Source organism: Meleagris gallopavo, chromosome 1 (genome assembly GCF_000146605.3).
Source record: "Meleagris gallopavo isolate NT-WF06-2002-E0010 breed Aviagen turkey brand Nicholas breeding stock chromosome 1, Turkey_5.1, whole genome shotgun sequence".
NCBI lineage: Eukaryota > Metazoa > Chordata > Aves > Galliformes > Phasianidae > Meleagris > Meleagris gallopavo.
This window is the reverse complement of record NC_015011.2, coordinates 62,751,413-62,758,357: the sequence shown is the minus strand read 5'-3', so window position 1 is coordinate 62,758,357 and position 6,945 is coordinate 62,751,413.

Here is a 6,945-nt window from a genome sequence, read left to right as displayed (position 1 = left end):
AAAAAAAAAAAAAAAAAAAGAAAAAACGGAAGAACAACACACACTGCACGAATAACCAACTAATCAGCAAATCCTCCCTTCCCTCAATGAAAAGCTAAATATTTACTCAGTTATATATTGCATTCTTCACTCAAATACTTCATAGTTTGAATTTAAAAATAAATAAACAAAGCTCTCTCTTTTCTCTTTCCAGAGCATCTAGTGGGAATGCAGAGGGTGCAGCAGAAGGTGTTTCCACATTACTCTGGACCCATTTCAGCTGGTCACACAGCAGGGAGGTGGGTTCCTTCACCTGGGCTGGGCTATCAGCTTCCAAGCAGCCTCCCTAGCAGTGAGAATCTGGGCTCTGGATCCTGTCTGCCATCTCCCAGCAGCATAAGGAATACACATGTGGATCATGGCAGCATCCTCCTGTCCCACAGGGCTCCAGTCATACCAGCACACTGATCAGTCAAAAGCAGGCTGCTCGGCCCATCGGATCAATGTTTCACTGGGAAATCAGCAGTTGGGTGCTTGGTTTCACCATTTCATCACAGACAGCTGTGTCCTCTTGTTTTTCCAGTCACAAGACACCAGAAGCACATTTTTCACCTGGGCAGCCCAATGTAAAAAGCATTCAGTCACACTTTCCTTGCTTCTACAGCTACTGCTAACACTGGCAACACTGCATCACATGCCATTGCATGCCAATCGCTTTATGCATGAAAATAGCTATGCATGGAAATGAGCTTATGTATATAGCAGCTAAAGAAAAAAATGCAAATTTATACAGATAATTTCAGCCATCCATGAAAAGCAGCAGCCACTACACACCCACGGCAATTGAGTTTTTTTTCATTTCTCTCTCTCTTTTTTTTTTTAATCCTATCATTGTTTACACAAAATGGTATTTCAGCTTAAGCCCCCCCCACCCTTCCACATGTTAGCCTTTAACATGACAAGAGAACACCAAAGAGGGGATAGAGGGAGATTCTACCCTTTGTGCTATACAACCCACCACTCGCACAGTTTCAAAGCCCAGTTTGACTCCATTGGATATACAGTTTGTTTAAACAGCAGCAACAACAAAAATCAATATCAATACAAGCTCCCAGAATTGTTGCAATTTGATGAATAATATGGCTGCAAAGCAAAGCTAAGTTCATGTTCTAAGAGGGGAGAAAAGATGGTTTTACAAGAGTGGCACCACCCCTGAACACAAAAGAAGAACTGGTGGCATTTTTGTACAGAACATTTAAGTTTGTTCTCCAGTCAGAGGTTTTCTATGCAGATTCGCTAAAACCACTTCCCCCTAATACTGTACTCTGCCAAAAGTTATTTTTTTCCCCACTGTCACTCAAAGCAGGTCACTAAGACTAGCAAAGCCCTTCCGCCTACTCTGCAAAGTGTACATTTTAGCAATGGAATACTCTTTCCACTTCCCTCTTTTGAGTATCTGTTTTGATGTTATTGTTGGTGGATTTGGTTGATGTGCAGAAGAATGAGGAAGAAGCAAGACCCCACACCTTGAAGGAGCATGGCTTCACATTCCCAGACAGGCACTTTCTTTTTGCCTAGCACACCCCAATCAGAAAGCTCTCCATTTAGATACGGTGATCAGACCGCCCAATGAAACTGTGTTTGACTCCAAGCAAGAAGCACAAATTATGTCGTTTACATTTTCCCTACTGATAATGTAACAGAGGCTTCTTCAGGCATCCCAACATCTGACACCTCAGCAGTCTGATACATATTAGTCATCTCCTAAGTATCTCTTACTGCCATGACCCATCACCATTTCTTCCCTAATTATTTCTGAGATTATCTATATAGCTCATGTGACTGTGAAGGCCCACTGTTTGCTGACGCAATTTGTTTTTCCTCAGTGTAACATTTCCTACCAGTAGCAAGATAGATAAGGAAAATAAAAACTGAATTTTACTGACACCCACAAGCTCCATGTATTTTGACTGCTACAGTTCTCAGCAGGCCAGAGAGCCACAACATCCTCACATCACTGCCTCGCACTGCCACGTTTCCTCGTGCTGTTTGTTCTGGAGGCATTTCAGTGGTGAGCTCCATGCCTGGCCCCAAGGCCTCCGGCACAGCATCAGGGTGCTGGCACAGCTCCTGCAGCACTGGCATGTCACTGGTGAGGACATAAAGGCTTCTCAGGCAAGCAGCTGAGCACAGAAATCAATGCCAGTCTCGTGCTGCCCTTAATAGTACCGGTGTATGTCATGTCTCTGCTCCAGCAGGCCCCAAAGACACCATCTCACCTCACACCTCTACCAACACCCAGCTGTAGTGAGGTTAGACAGGGCCCTCTTACACCCAGTAAGGTACTCGAACCTTCTCCTGGGGCTGGTCCTGGGCTCTGCGTAAGTAGGCAGCCCTTGGAGCTGCCAGGACACAGCTGGGGTGATCCTATGCAGGACATGACATGGCACAGCACAGCAGGAATGTGGCTGGGATTCAGGCCATCAGCAATGCCTAGAAACACTTGGGTTGTACTGCTGTTAGTACTGTGGGAATGGAAAAAGGTTATATACCACAATATTAAACACGTCTGCTACTAGAATTTTCACTAAAAGCCAAAACAACAGGAGAAAAAAAACGAACAAAAGAACATTCCCACTAACAGTGGGATGCCATCTACTGTGCTATTACAGCAGCCCTTGGTAGCATATATATATTCTCTTGCTCAGTATATATATATATATAAAAATATAAATATACTGAGCAAGAGGAAAAAAAAAAAAAAACAAAATTCTTGGTTTAGCATTAGCAAGTCAGGGCTACCAATACAAGAACAGGTTTTTCAGCCCAATCAATTGGTTGGTTCCTTACTTTCAAAGGAATACAATATGCATTTGCTTTCCTTTGAGTTTTTATAGCTAGCATTACACCAGGGGAGAGGAGCATTCCAATCTCTCTGGCATGTATGAGGGATAGAGAATGAAACCCATAGTACTAAAGCATATTAACACATCACAGCCGTTACCAATTCCACAGATGGTCTGTTATCCAAGAGAATCACTCCTTGTTGAAAGTTACCAAAGCTGGCTACGATGCTTGTCAATAATATTGACAACCCTTTATAAGTAGCCTGTTTCCTTCAGCTGCAGAATTTCTCATATAGAAGCTAAGTCTTCAGTGAACAGTTCAGAAATCCTTAACAAACAACATGTTGTCTTACAATGGAATTTTGTTTTTCCTCAGTTAGCAAAAAAAATCATGTTTAAGAATAGGCCATTATGGCAGTTGTCCATGCCACCACCTTTGAAGAAGCAGAAGAGAGCAAACCCACTGCTTTCACTTCAGAACTGAGCCAAGACTGTATGGCAGCAGGGATTATCTCCATGCTCTTCAACTTAAATAAATAAATAACAGTTTACTTAAATAGAGCAAAGTCAAAAGCTTTGGCTTTATAATATAAAATCTTAACCCAACTTAGATTTCTATCAAAAGGGTTTCCTACATTAATATATCCTGTTCCCATCTTATTCTGGTAAGTTGGCCAAAGGAAAAAAAAAAAAAAAGAAAAAAGTGATTTGCCAACCACTCCATTCTATTCCTCATCCATGAAACTTGCTTATTCCAGCAGCAAACCCAGAAGATTTAGTGCTGTATTTGAGCATCATGTCTTAATGAAAGTAGGGAATGTTAGTCCCAATCCTTCTGCAGTGATTGGAAATCCTAAGCAGTCTACAGCCTTTCAGTATCTAAAGGGGGACTATATGCCAAAAAGGGACAGTCTCTTCAGCAGGTATGACAGGACAAGGGGACATGATTTCAAACTAAAAGAGGATATTTAGACTGGATATAAGGAAGACTTTAGTTTTTTGTTTGAGTGCCCCTGGAGACACTCAAGGTCAGGTTGGATGGAGCTCTGAGCACCTGATCTACCTGTGGGTGTCTCTGTTCACTTCAGGGGGGTTGGACCAGATGGCCTTTATGGGTCCCTTCCATCTGAAACAATTCTATTATTCTACTACAAATCCTTCTGAGGTGCACATTAAGATCTGTTAAATTGTACATGAGCCATCTTCTCCCCTGCTGGTACAAGTCTCACCCACATGCATGTCACTTAACCTGGACACTCCCCCCATGCATAATTTGCAGTGCTCTAGACTGCATTTTAAAAACAAAAAGCAAAACTCCCATAGCTTGTTTTTCATTTGTCACAACTGAGTAAGTTGTGAACAGGAACTGCAACTGTTGAGAAATTCCTTGGTCAAGGGAAATTCATTAATATATTTCCAGTAGCCCAGGAAAAAAAACCCCAATCCCTTATTTTGAAAAGGGTGATGTACACATGACGTTGCATCAGTATAGTAATGCCAGCACATTTTTCTTGTTGAACCCTGGCCCTTCAGCATGACCTGCTGTAGAGGAAGTCAGGTGGAGAGCCAGGCTCACTGCAGCCAGGCTGTGCAATGCAAGAGCATGCAGGTGCCAAGCACACACAAGAGAATAAAAGCTTTTGGCTTTCTAAAAATAAAAGCCTGTAGACAAGAAGCACAGTTAGCCAGACTGCAACACACACACTGTTTGTTTTTCAGCATGATGAACTCAGATAGCGTTTCACTGTTGAAGGAAATTAATTCTCAATGTCCAACTATTTATAGCAAGAGGTAGAAGCACTGATTAGTTTCCCCAAGACACTCGGCAAGCCCAGTTAGCATGACCATAAGTTCTCCCAGCAGCTGCTGGGCTGAGCACAGCGAGGAAATAAGTAGCTGATCTTAGAAGTGGTGAAGCTCTCTACAGCTTTACAGTATAAAGTGAATCACAACAATAAGATACTGAATCTTCACACACTCGTCAAAACCAGACAATGCGAAATATTTTGCTGGACAAGATACAATAACTGGAAATTCTCCTAACTATAAACATAGCACTGAGGTAATTTGGAAGGTTTATGCATAGGAAAAGCTACAATGTTTTATTTTACATAGTAAGACTCCAGCAATATTCACCTTCCTCAGCACAGAGGACATCATCCCACAGAGCCATTCAGGCCCCACTCCCCACGCTGCACACTCCAAACCCCTCCACTAACAGTGACCTCTTGAGAGCTCAGACCCACTCTTCCATTTGGGAACAGAATTCCCCACGTTTCCTCCAGAACACCACGTTCTTTCCCTCACTACTAGGCATTGCTTTCTCGTCGACTGACTCTCATGTATTCTGGATTTTTATTTTTATTTTTTTAAATTGTAGAATTTAGTATTTATGTACAACTCTTCTACAAAGTTTAATACATTATCAAAGCAAAATGTAATGGCAGCTACAGCCATGAAAAACCTGGTGTCTTGCACACACACTGGAAGTATGAAAAAAATCACATTAATAGAAACAGTTTAGTGAACTATTAGGTATTTTTCTTTAAGGCAATGTTAAGTATTTACTATAATGTGTTCATTTGAGCACGTGCATTTTGAAGGCTGTTGGTCTCGAGATGAGTATACCCGAAAGAAGTGGGCATGAAGATGAAAGCAAGTTGAAATGCATTTTCTATCAGCCCTGAACATGAGAGAAAAGTCATTCTTCATCCTTTTTAGTGTTCAGCAGCACAGAGAAACCAATATTGAAAATGTCATGCTTTTCAAGATATTTCATGTCAAATATACTGCTTTCCTTTTCTGACCACTCCAACTGCTCAATGCCAAGAAATCCTTATAGCTTCCTTTCCTCCCTCAAGTCACCAGATTCTTCTTCCATCCTTGGCTGAGAGCTTTGTGACAGTGCCACAAGTGCTTTGATGGCATTATCATCCATACGTTGCTTTGTTGCATGCCTGGAAGGACTACCAAGTTAGCAATAACTTTCAGAATTTTGGGGGAGTTGGACTAGATGACCTTCAGGGGTCCTTCCAACTCAAAAGATTCTTTGATTCTATTATGTTCTATGAAAGTGAACTGTCTTACATGAATTCTCTTGCAGTCAGCTGTGGAGCAGCTTCCCAAGCAGCCTAGCCCAGCCCTCCGGAAGCCGAAAGCCCTGTGAGGATCTGTAAATTCTGCTCCCCTGCTCAAGGAGAGGCCCTGGGCCTGCAGATCACCTCCTGCCCCACTCCTCCACCCAGCACCTGGGCCTGGTGAGAGGTGCTTGAGCTTTGTATGCTAGAGCTGCTGAGGGATTCCAGTGTTTGCAGATAAGCAGGTTCTTAATTACTTTTTTTTTTTTTTTTTTTTGCTAAATTAGAGATGATCTGCGCAGCAGCTTAAATGACAGCACTCCTCAGGGAAGCACGAGTTACCTCAGCAGCTTCTTCAAGCGCAAGGCTGGTGGGATGGAAAGCCATCACAGATACAATTCAATACCAAAATAACAGGATCATTTCATTCCAGAAAACACTGTAAAAGCATTTGTAGAAAGAAATAGCCTCATTTGTGGATGTCCCTTATAGAATGGTCCATCTGCTCCCTTAAGCATCTTTCTGCCTGTATATTCCAGTTAAGAACTGAATTCTTGTAGCCTCATTTTTGGAACCTGTAACAGTGTTTTATGATATCTCCCTGGCGCCTGCCTGTGGTGGCATTAGCACTCCCCAAGCTTTAACAGAAACATTTTCTCAGCTACATCTAAAGCCAGAGTTAATTTTTGCACGCCTGCATTACATGCTGGCTCACAGCACTGCCTGTTCCTCTCCAGCTCTTTCAACTGCTCAGCTCCCAGCTGATAGCCGAAAGCTCTCGTCACGAGTCCCTAAAAATATACCACGGCCAATAGCAGTCCCATCATAGTTCTGTTACTCCAATTCTTCCTTTGCTACATCCCAGCCCTCCTAGGCGTTGATGATGCCTCTCACATTGCCATCACCAAAAATTCCTGAATGCTTTTTATTATCCAATTAGCTTTAAAATCCAATTGGTCTTGCTGGAATCTCCTAAGTTGCCACAGAAGAGACACAGTCAGGGCACTGTGCTAACCTGCAGTGCTCCCCAAGAGCACACCTGT